Source organism: Physeter macrocephalus, chromosome 14, assembly GCF_002837175.3.
Source record: "Physeter macrocephalus isolate SW-GA chromosome 14, ASM283717v5, whole genome shotgun sequence".
NCBI classification, from domain to species: domain Eukaryota; kingdom Metazoa; phylum Chordata; class Mammalia; order Artiodactyla; family Physeteridae; genus Physeter; species Physeter macrocephalus.
Genome location: NC_041227.1, coordinates 95160088 through 95171910, shown reverse-complemented (window position 1 = coordinate 95171910; position 11823 = coordinate 95160088). Strand labels below are relative to the sequence as shown.

The 11823-nt window shown below is 49.8% G+C and overlaps 1 long non-coding RNA gene across 2 annotated transcripts; it reads left to right on the top strand.

Moving 5' to 3' along the window:
* Positions 1-24: 24 nt before the first annotated feature.
* LOC114487731 (uncharacterized) lies at positions 25-5470 on the top strand. Of its 2 annotated transcripts, none has more exons than XR_008619320.1 (4): positions 25-1494; positions 2693-2899; positions 3080-3393; positions 4269-5470. It is a non-coding gene; the product is annotated as an uncharacterized lncRNA (long non-coding RNA). The 2 variants fall into 2 exon arrangements; XR_003683066.2 differs by having other exon boundaries at positions 2690-2899.
* Positions 5471-11823: the final 6353 nt, after the last annotated feature.

Sequence of the window (11823 nt, the reverse complement as noted above, 5' to 3'; positions counted from 1 at the left end):
TCCGCGGCCTGTGGGCCCCTCCCATACCGGGGCGCGAACCCGGTTCCCCTGCATCGGCAGGCGGACGCGCAACCACTGCGCCACCAGGGAAGCCCAATTAATGTAATTATTTTAATGCATGCACAGGATAAAGAAAATTCCCATTCCACAGATGGGTATAAATGAAATTCTCCCTTCCACACCTGACCTTCAGTTCTCCCCACAGGCAATTACTAGAGGTTTTTGTGTATCCTTTCAGAGATATTTTAAACCTATGCAAATATATATAAAATAGTAGCACACCATACACACTGTTCTGCAGTGGAGGATGTTTTAAAAATACAATTTTAAGGGCCTCAACCCTCAACCACCCAATCAGAATTTTCGAGGTTGGGCCCAGGAATCTGTTTTTACCAAGCTCGCCAGAGACTGTGAACACATGCAGGGGGTTGGTAGGGATGGGGCTGGTCCAGTCTGTGGCTTCCCGGCCACTCCTGAGTACCCAGGCCCCCTGCCTTCAGCTTGGTTGGCCTCCTGGGGTCTTAGAGCTGGGGACTCATAAACTCCTTGGCCCTCAGTTTTCCTCCTCAGACACTCTTCTATGCTCAGACCACTTCCTGCTTCTCCAGGGATCCGGCCCCCAGGGATCCTGACCACTGTGGCCCGCTAGGCCCAAACCTCCTCAAGGCCAAGCCTGGCCCTGCCTGTTGGCTTCTCCCGGGGCATTCCCAAGGGTCAGCATCTGGGAGTCTAGCTCTCTAGAACCCAGTGGAATTCTCAGCTTGACTCTGTTGCTACCCAATGACTGAGAGACCAACTCACAAAAGGCTGATTAACAAATCAGAACGTTAATGTGTTTCGAAAATATCTACCCTTCATTGAGTCCCTACTGTGTGCCAGGTACTGGGTTAGGCATTTCTTACAATATCTCCTCGGGGTAGATCTTATTAAACACCATTGTATTGTATTGTATTGTATTGATTTTATTTTACTTTTAAAGCTTTTTTTTGGCTGCACAGCATGCAGGATCTTAGTTTCCTGACCAGGGATCGAACCCGCACCCCCTGCAGTAGAAGCACAGAGTCTTAACCACTAGACTGCCAGGGAAGTCCCTTAAACCCCATTTTACAGATAAGCAAGGAAACTGAAGCTTAGAGAAGAATTTACGGACTGATGAGTGGGGGAGACAGTCTGACTCTAAAATCCTTACTCTTTCCTCTATCCCACACTGCTACGCAGTCCAAAACCTGTCAGTCATTACAGGAAGCGGGCTTTGCCAGGAGGAGGAACAAGTATGTTTGCATCCGGGACACCTCTTCCTGTTAGCAAGATCCCTGCGAACTAAATTATAATCTGAAGATGAGCACAGAACGCAAGTCAAGGGGATGGAGAACTGGAGGCACTGCCCACAAAGCTATGACCACACTAACCTTGACCCAGAACAGAACTCTGCTCTCTAGCGACCTAATGTTGACATCTCCACAGCACAGTGGACCCTCTCCTTGCAGAATGCCGGTAAGCCCCAGCAGATTTCTGTTTTGTCTCTGCCCCTTCAAGGTCCTGACCTGCGCAGTCAGTGGGGAAAACAGGCTCTGGAATCCACAAACCCCGGTTCGAAACCCAGCTCCTCCATTCATTAGCTGCATGACCTCAGGCCTCAGACACGTCACTTCTGCTCCATCCTCCCAGGGTCTTCACACGTAGTGAACGTATGTAAAACTCACAGCCCGGAGCCCAGTTCTGGCTGCTCCCCCTCTCCCTCCTGCAGACGCAGCATTTCTCCAGGCGCTTTTCTTCTGACACATTCCAGTCCTGAGGGCTGTCTCCGGTCATGTTTATAGGACTTGTGTAATTGTTAATCCTCCCTCCCGGTCCTCTCTCCCTTTTGCCCTCAATCCAAATAGGCATATGATCAGGTCCTGGCCCAGACACAGGGTAGATATATAAAAAGGACATTGTATCTGAAACCGGGAGGCTGGAGCTCCTTGGGGGTGGATTTCTACCTCCCACGGTTCACTAATCAGGCTCCGGGAGTCACATGGGGCCCCGTGACCGCCCCTCCCAGCCCAGATGACCTCCCATCGCACCTCAGCCTGGACCAGCTCCTTGGGACAAAGCGGCTCCCCACTGCCTGGATCCCGGTCAGCCTCACGGCAACCTTGCTCTGCTTGAGAGTCACCTTCCTAAAAAGTTGGGGAGTGGGAGTTCATAAATCAAACCCTCTTGACATCTGATGATTATCACTGTTTCAAAGGACCCTTATCCTTGGCTTATATTCACCAGACTCTGTCTCCTTAAGCTGTGGGGGCAGAACTAATATCTACTGAGTCTTTACAACATGCTAAGTGGATTCTATGTGAATTATTTCATTTCATCCTCATAACAATCCTGGGAGGTGGGTACTGTTTCTACCCCTGGTCCAAAGACGATAACAATAACGAATATTTATATAGCACCACTTCGCAGGTGGCATTCTCCATGTTTGACGTTTATTGGCTCATTCTATCATCACTGCAGTCCTACAGTGTAGAGACTCCAGTCGGCTCCCTTTACCGAGACTCAGAGAGGTGGAGCAAGTGGCCCGGGTCACACAGCCAGCAAATGACGGAGGCTGCCATTCAAGTCGGGGGAATCTGGTTTCCGAGGCTTCTGAGCATTTTGCTACACTGCTTCCCGTTTTTCTCAAAGCGGGCTCCACATGTAATTTCAGCAGCCCACAGATACCATTACAAATCGATGGGGTGTGAGCCAGAGGAGACCTGGAGCAGCCACACAGCCTTCCCGGGGTGCTGAAGGACAGACCACACTGATTGAGCTCTCGGCTGGGTCTTTAAACGTCAGCGTGGGCGTGACCACCTCAGACCTTGGGCGCGGAAATAAAATGCAGAAGGGAGGGGCCTTCTAACGTGTGGGAGGAGAGGTAGGCAGATCCTGGACAGCAGAGAGGGGCCCCTGTGGGCGGTGGGGACTGGGAGTGGTGTGGGAGGTGTGCCCTTGACCTTGAGCTGCTGGGAGGCCATTTATGGCATGACACCAACCCGGGAGAGCTGGGTCTTAGCCTGATTTAACTCCTCCGTCTGTATCGATTGGTCACCATTAGGAGCTGTTCACTCAGACCAGCCTGGCCGCCTGAGCACGGCTCATCATCACAGAGGCGTGGAGAAGAGCGCAGACAGCTCACCCTCCCTCCCACCCCCCAGAATTCACCCAGACCCCCTCCTGTCACCAGGCCCCACTACATGGGCCTCTGGGCCTGCCCGGCTCAATCATTCACCGTTCTAGGAGCTGGGAGGACAGACACACACGTGACAGAGAAGGTCCGACCTACTCTCATGCAGCCTCAAAGGGGAGACTGATAGGACGAGGAAGGAAAGAGAAAGAGACCCAAGATCAGTTTCAGATGTGCTGTGTGAGGTAAAGAAAATAAAATGAGGTGATGTGAGGGAGACTTGTGGGGAGGGAAAGAAAGAGGGGGAAGATTGCCTGAGAGGGCCTCTTCAAAGAAGTCATGTCTGAGCTGAATTCTGAGTGATGGGGAAAGGGGCTATTCTGAGATCTGAAGAAAGAGCTCTCGAGGCAGCGGGAACAGCAGCGGCAAAGACCCTGCAGCAGGAGCAGACTTGGCCTTTTGGACCACGAGAAGGCCGGTGCTGTAAGCGGCAGAGAGGTGGATGGAGAGAGGAGAGAGGAGGGTGAGGTCAGATGGCCCCCCAAGCCCTGGCGCTTTGTGTGGGTGGGATGGCTGCCCTTCCTAAGGTTCACCGTCAGGACTTGACATCCCTGGACCTCTTTCTCTCCCTCCCACTCATGTCCCCAAGTACGACTTTGGGCTGGCCCCTTGCCTAAACAGACTAATAAAGGATTACAGAGAGAAGATTCTTGCCCAACTGTGCCTTAGAAGGAGATCCAGTGTGGGAGGCTAAAGAAAGACCCTGGGGCCCAGGAGACCAGAGGAACTTCCTGATCGACAGGGGCTGCCTAAGCCCACCCCCACCTCCTCTAGCCCTAGCTCACACCACATCCCCGCTGACCACTCACCATCCAGATCCGCCCTGGACTCTGTCTCTGGGCCTCTGTTTGTGTTGGTCCAACATTGGCAATGACCTTGCCCACATTCCAGTTAGAGAAACCCCTCTCATTTGCCTAGCATAAACGATTCAACTCCGCGTAGCCTTTCCAAACTCCCAATCACATTTAATTGCCGGGTTGGATTTTTTTTTTTTAACGTTCCTCTGATCTCTGTCTGAAGATCTATTTGATCTTTCATGTCCTTTTGTCTTATATTGTAGTTTTCTGAATACCTGTCTCTTTCCTTACATCGCAAAGTCTGTGGAGAGCGGAAATTTAAACGTTGCCTCTGCTGTGTCCTGGTTGTGAGGCTTTTGGCCAGACGTTTAAACTTTCCAGATCTCAGCTTCCTTTGAGTCCCACAGAAGCAGATCCTGAAACCAGGATTCAATATAAGAAGTGTATCAGGAGGTGATGCCAGAATTTTCCAGGGGACAAATGGGGAAGTGAGACAGGGAAAGGAAGGAACCCCAAGTAGGGTACATTGTTAAGCAAGTTACAACACTGGGCACTGGAGTTCAGCCCTGCTGGGCAACTCTGGGACACATGTAGACTGTAGGTTCACAACTTGGCTGAACACTGCAATCACCTGGGAGCTTTAAAAAATACATATGGGGACTTCCCTGGTGGCACAGTTGTTAAGAATCCGCCTGCCAATTCAGGGGATACAAGTTCGAGCCCTGGCCCAGGAAGATCTCACAGGCCGTGGAGCAACTAAGCCCATACGCCACAACTACTGAGCCTGCGCTTTACAGCCACAACTACTGAGCCCGTGTGTCACAACTACTGAAGCCCGCACGCCTACAGCCCGTGCTCCGCAACAAGAGACGCCACTGCAATGAGAAGCCCACGCACCGCAATGAAGAGTAGCCTCCATTCACTGCAGCTAGAGAAAGCCCAGGTGCAGCAGCGAAGACCCAACACAGCCAAAAATAAAAACAAATAAATAAATAAATTTACTTTAAAAAAATACATGTGCCTGAGTCCCCTCCCCCAACAGAGACACGGATTTAATTGGCCTGGGATGTGGCCTGGGCATCAAAATTTTTTTATATCCCGCAGATGATCTAATGTACAGCGAAGTTTGAGTTACTGGTATAGAATACACCCCAGAGCTGTTCCAGCCAAGAGGTGAAAACACTAGGGTGTTTACCCACTGTCTTCATCCATCTTTGCGAGAAGATGCTCCCTTGGCCGGAAAAAAAAAAAAATGCTCAGGTCTCTTAAGCAGAAAAAGCAAACAAACAAAAAATCTCCCCCAAATTCCCCAAACCAAACTCACAGATGTTTATAATAAGCAGCCCTGGTTGTCTGAAGGTGAAATTGAACACTGTGTTGACAGCATCCATACAGACTTCATCTCTAAAATGGGGATAAAAAATTTGTGGATCCTTGTGAGGATTAGTAAATGTTGTTAAGTGCCTGGCACACAATACGCACTTAATAAATGTTGTTATTATGATCTCCGTTGTGAGTTACTGGCGTATTCCCTTCAGACCCAGCCAGGGGCTTTGTGCAAAGTGGATGCCCAGTGAGTATCGGCAATTCTCTACATCTCCCCTCTAAGACAGCAACATTGGAAACCTGAATCGATGCGGCTGCTAAGACACATCATTCAATCCTGAGGTCCCTGAGACCCTGAAACAGTGTCTTTCCCTAGACGATCTGATATTTTTAACCTCGGCGGCACACTGGAATTACCTGAGGACTTGACGAGAAAATACACACGCCTGGGTCCCGCCCCCAGGGATTTTTGATTTAATTGGTCTGGGGTGAGGCCTGGGCGTGCCGGATTTGTAAGAGCTCCCAGGGAGATCTTAACGTTGCAGACTTGGTGATTAACCAAGGGTGGGGGGTCGGGTGGAGGTATGGGGGAAGACCAGGGACCGGAGGATAGTCACCTCATTCCCCCCTCTGTTCCAGCCCAATCCTTTCCTCTGCTGTGTCCGGAGGGTTTCAGGAGAATTCAGTGTCTAGGAAGGAGGCAGCCTCGGGGCCTCGGTGGGCACGAGCACCGCTGCTTCCCGCTCATAGGGAGGCTACTCGCCCACACGGGTAGCTTCTTGTTCATTCTGCCATGTGTCCTCCCCCCCGATCCAGCTAACACGGCCCTCAAGCCCACACCAGTTCACCCCGCAGGCCCTCCCTGAACGCCTCCCACCCACCAGGCACTAGGTGAGGTGCGGGCACCATCCTTACAGCCCTGGCTCTCAAGAGGAGAATAACCATCAACACCCGCATGTCCGAGGGCCAGGATGGAAGTCTGCATCCTTGCAGGGGTGGCAAGGGGAAGATCACGTCCTCCCGGGGTGGGAGGACAGTGCTTAGGACAGAGTTTCTAGAGGAGCCTTACAGGCATCCATCCTCTGAGATAGGTAGGAGATCTATGCAAAAACGAAGAATTTAAGTCATCAGGGAGAGGGATGGGACAAACGGTTTCAGAGCCTTCCTGATGTTCCTTCCAGCCAGGGCGCTGGGTCCTCTACACACATCATCAATAAAAGTAATAACCGCTCACATGTATTGTGCACCAGGACCCTTCCAAGCGCTCGTTGAGGAGACCGAGGCTTAGAGATGAGGCATGACTTGCCCAAGGTCACACAGTGGTGGAGTCAGGACTGCAACCCAGGCAGCCTGGCTGCTGAGCCTCCTCCCTTAACCATCACATCAAAGGCCTCCCCTCACCCTGTTTCGTTCTCACAAGCCAGGGAATGAGGTATCATTTTCCTGCTCTTAATCAAAGACAATAAAGATCAAGGAGGCCACAGTCACATCGTGGGTAAGGAAGGTGTGGCTATAGGTCCAGTCCTAACCTGTCCGACCCAGGAACCCCGCCTGGTCCTTTGCCCCAGCCTGCTCCCAGGGCCCAGTGCTCTTTCCACAGCCCCACCCAGTCTGGGCAGGTCCTGATTCTCTCAGGCATTTCCTCCCCACCGAAGATCAGGCCTCTGAAGCAGACCCTGCTGGTGGTCTGCTTAGCTTTGCTGGGGTTTCGGCCACAGCCAGGGCCTCCTTTCCACAGAGCCCTGCAGGGACTCCCACAGTCATCAAGTCGGGCCCACTCAGCACAGAACTGACATCTCGAGCCCCGCAAGGCTGGCGCATATTGGCAGGCCCCGAGGGTGGCCTGATGTTCCTGCTGGGGTGTCTTGCCTCGTCCCCATCTCCAATCATATTTTTAACCAGGGCTGTGGGGGCACTGGGAAGGATGTGTTTTGCTGGTGTGAGCACAGCCCAGCCCGTTTCAGGCGCCCACCAGCTCTTTGGTACCTGCTTGGGCAGATAAAGCAGGACTCCGCCCTCCCTCCCTTCCCGGCCTCAGAGCCTTGTGGTCCCTTTGAGAAAGTCCAGGAAGGCTGCGCCCCGAGAAAACACGGTTACCAATCTCAGGGCTTGTAGTGAACAAATTATGCTGAATTAACTGGATGTCGTTAGCAGTGTCAGGGAGGGGGTTGGGAAACAGCAGCAGCCACCAAGCCTGGGAAAGGGAAAGGCGGGGGCAGGACAGCCCACAATGCAAAATGCTCTGCGCAGCTTGCGCAAGAGGAGAATTCCTTAGTGTCAGCTCTCGCCGAAATAGCCAAGGCACCCACTCTCGCCTCTGACGGCACCTCTATTCCGAAACCCGACTCCCAGCCTCTGGCTTTGAACATTGTGCCACCAGGTGCATCTGTCCGTGTTCACAGGAGCCAGAACACAGCCTCGGTGATAAGAATGAGCCTGCGCCAGCCCCCACTCCCCCACTGAGCCTCAGGGTCAAATTACAAAGGAATCGGGAGGCCCCATCTCTTGGCTCTACATCCTACTTCCTGCCTTGATGGGACAGGCAAGCGGGGAGTCGCCAAGCTGGTAATCGCATCTAGTTAAGTATTTGCAGGAAACAGAAGGCGGAGGCTCAGAAAAGCACGTGTGGGCCTCAGCTGGTGCAGAACAGAGGTGGTACAGAGACCAGAGCACCTGTAAGAGGGACCTGAGCCCAGAGGTCTTAGCCTAGCTCTGCTCCAAACGGGCTGTGTGACCCTGCACAAGTGACTTCCCTCTCTGAGCCACGGTGTCTTCAACTGAGGGGTGCTGGAAAGAACAGGTAATCTCAATCCCTGGGTCTCAGACACTGGGAGGAGCCAGGGGTCTTGCAGGTATTACTAAGCTAGAGGAACTTTTGTGGGTACCCTACACTGTCTGTTCGCGGGGAAGAGGATAGCTCTCATGCTCACATGTACTATTGTTTTTCAAATGAATATAGAATCAGCAGTTACTAATAAAATAAAAATTTATTTTAAACCAGTTGCTGAATTCATGGGAATTTGGGTCATTGTTTTCTTTTTTAAATGATACTTCATCCTTTTTATTTTTTATTGTGGTAAAATATACATGACATATTTTATAATATTTATATCATAAAATATACCATCTTAACCCTTTATTACTATACAGTTCAGCAGCATTAAGTACATTTACGTCACTGTACAACCATCACCACCAACCATCTCTGGAACTTTTTCATCATCCCAAACTAGAACTCTAGCCATGAAACACTAACTCCCCATTATTCCCTCCCTTCCCAGCCCTTGGTAAGCGCGGGTTGTTATTTTCTTAATCAAAAGACACTAAAAAGGCAACAACTCTTCTTATGTGGGGTCTATGGAAGAAGTTGATGTTGAGAAGGAAATCTACTTCTGGGAAAGGTGAGGAGCTCTTGACCTACAGATACCAACCCCCTGCCTGAGCTGACATTTACTGATTTTCTAACGTCGGGAAGAAAACATCAACTTGTTAATTTTTTTCCTAGATTGAAGACGAATTTACCTTTCGATTTTTTTTGTTTTCACGCAGGGTGGGAATATGGAGGCAGAGTCTACAGAAAGAATTAGCAAAGATGTCAGAGAAGTGACTTGCAGGGCACGGAGGAGCCTTGTGGGGAGCAGGAAATGTTCCATATCTTGATCTGCTTGTGGTTACATGGGTGTGGACGTATGTAAAAATTCACTGAGCTGTTCAATTAAGATTTATGTGCTTTGCGTTATATATATTATACCCTGAATAACATCATTTTTAAAAGGGCGTGAGGGACTTCCCTGGTGGTCCAGTGGTTAAGACTCCGCGCTTCCACTGCAGGGGGCGCGGTTCCTATCCCTGGTCAGGGAAACTAAGATCCCACATGCCGCACGGGGCACGGCCAAGGAAAAAAACAAATTTAAAAAAAAATAAAATAAAAAGAGAGTGAGCCATCAGTTCAAATGGGTACAAATAACAACATCCCAAGCAGTGAAGGGTGACATCTCTCCCCTGCCAGGTAAGTGTCTACCTTCCTTGTACAAGCAGGGCAGGATCCGTTCTATCCTGAAATAACGCTAGGTAATAGATCATTTGTTTATTCATTTGTTAAAGAAAAATGGCACTTCCTTTGAGCCAGGCCCTGTGCAAAGCCCTGGAGAAGGTTGGTGACCTCATGGAGCCGCATCAACCATGGCCATCTCACTCGTCCAGCTACAACATGCACGGTCAAGTTCTGTTCTACTTCACCTAAATAGCTCCTGCTGCAATCTAAGCTTATTTCCTCTTCTACTTTCTCAGCAGAAGTCATCTTAAAGACTTTCTGAGGGCACATTGTGAAGCCCTGGACAGATGATTATTAGTAGGGAATAATCCTCTTTGTCAGGCAAAACAATCTCTGTTCCTTTACAGACCTATCCATCTTCAAACCCTCTGATAAAAGAAACTTGATTTAACACTAACAAGGTGGTTTTGCAATTTATCTGTTTATGTTTCTCTGACACGAAACTTCTTGAAGTCAGGCACTTGCTATATTCATCTTTGTGTTGATTATATATATTGAGCATCAAATATGTGTGTAGCCCAGTGGCTGGCACATAGCAGGTACTCATGAAGTTAATTGAATGCATAGGCGAGTTAAGGAGTGGATAGATGGATGGAAGAGTGATAAGCCCAGAGTGGATAAATGACAGGCTGAGGGTCACACAGCAATGACTGGACTGCAAATGACATTTGTCCCTAGAAGTCGGCCCCCCTCTGCCCTTGGCAGGCAACAGCTACACTGTAAAACTTCCTGTCTGTCCCTTTGAAGTGGTGGGTCTGGTTTACATCAGCCATCAGGCAGCAAAAAATAGGGGCCTTCAAATTTTTACTGCCTTTTTGTTATTCCTGGTGGTGCACAGAAATATCACCCAAAATATTAACAATTACTTTGAAGGTGCGTGTTCCAAAGGTCTGCGGATGGGGGTTTTCTAATTTGATAAGTCAGGGTGTTTCTGCCAGGTGGGCCCAGGGGCGTCAGCAGGACTGGAGCTGATTCAAAAGCAGAATTGATCTTTCAAGCCTCATTTTCATTTCCATCAGCACCCTATCAGACACCTTATGCCGGAGTCCGTTCCCATCCATGTATAATTTATACATTTGATTTCAGTAGATCCATCTCTGCCTCATTCACAGGGGGATGGAACAACGAGAGCTCCCTCTTCTATTTTCCATGCAGTGATCGTGTATATCTCCGTAGATTTCATTCTTTTTCTGTCTGGAGAATTATTTTTTTAAAGACTAATGCCAAACTCACTCCCATATTTACTTAGTCTTTAAGAATAGGTGGAATGGTGTGAACATGTGTGGTTGTTTCTGTTTATGCAGGAGGGGGCTTGTCCCAGGCCTACCAGAGAAGAGACCAGCCTATTACCTACCAATGCTGAGGAATAGCCATCTGCTTTGGGGGTGGAACAGGAGAACCAATGCCAGGAGAAAGCTGAAGCTACGTTATCTGGGACCACAGTCAGTGCCCACTGATCTCTGACCCCAGTGTAGTACCCCATCACCTGAGTTCCCAGAGCCTTCTTCAAGTAGCTTAAGCAGGGTCCCCTGGAGGAAGACCAGAACATCACCAGAAAAACATTAGATGTTCTTTCTTAAACTTAACAAATTCCTAATGCCAGGCTCTGTTGTTCCTCCCTTTCTCCATTTTTCTGCTCCATTTCCCTGTGGGAAAATCTAATCCAATTCTGGAATCCTGGAGTTTCAAGAACTATCTCAGTAGTGACTGAACGACCCTCCCCCTTCTTACACCCAAAGCCTCTTCTCAAGGGACCTGTGCTTCTCAGTGCACCAACAACTTCACCCCTGGGAGCCCAGCCACAAGCCTTTCTTCTGAACTTCCCTCCTGGTTGGGCAGTGCTGCAGATTGTGTTTCCAAGATGGCTGCAACAAGATCTCCCATCCCACCTGTTCTTACAGTGTGACACTGATCATTCTCCCATTGAGAGACGCGGTCTACATTTCCTCCACTCGAATCTAGGCAGACTTGTGACTATGGCAGAAGAAACATTGTTGCTTCCACCTGGTCCTCTTGGAACTCTCACTCTCGGAACCCAGCTGCCATGCTGTAAGGAAGCCCAGACCGCATGGAGAGGCAACATGTAGGTGTCCGGGTGACAGCCCTCACTGAGATTCTAGCCAACAGCCAGCATCAATGCCAGTCATGTGAGTGAGGAAGCCTTTGAAATGACTTCAGCTCCAGCTATGGTCTGGCTGCAATGGCCCAAGGGGTCCTGAGCGAGAACCACCTAGCCAAGGCTAGTTAATCTGCAGAACCGTGAGAGGTAATAATAAATGATTGTTGTATTAAGCCACTGCTTTGGGGGATGATTCATTTTTGTAGCAGTAGGTAACTGAAACAGGCATGGTTAGCAGAGTAAGTAAAGACAAAAGTGGGCCTCCGGCAGCTGTGCCACCTCCCCAGCTCAAAAGACACGGCATATTTATAAAAAAATC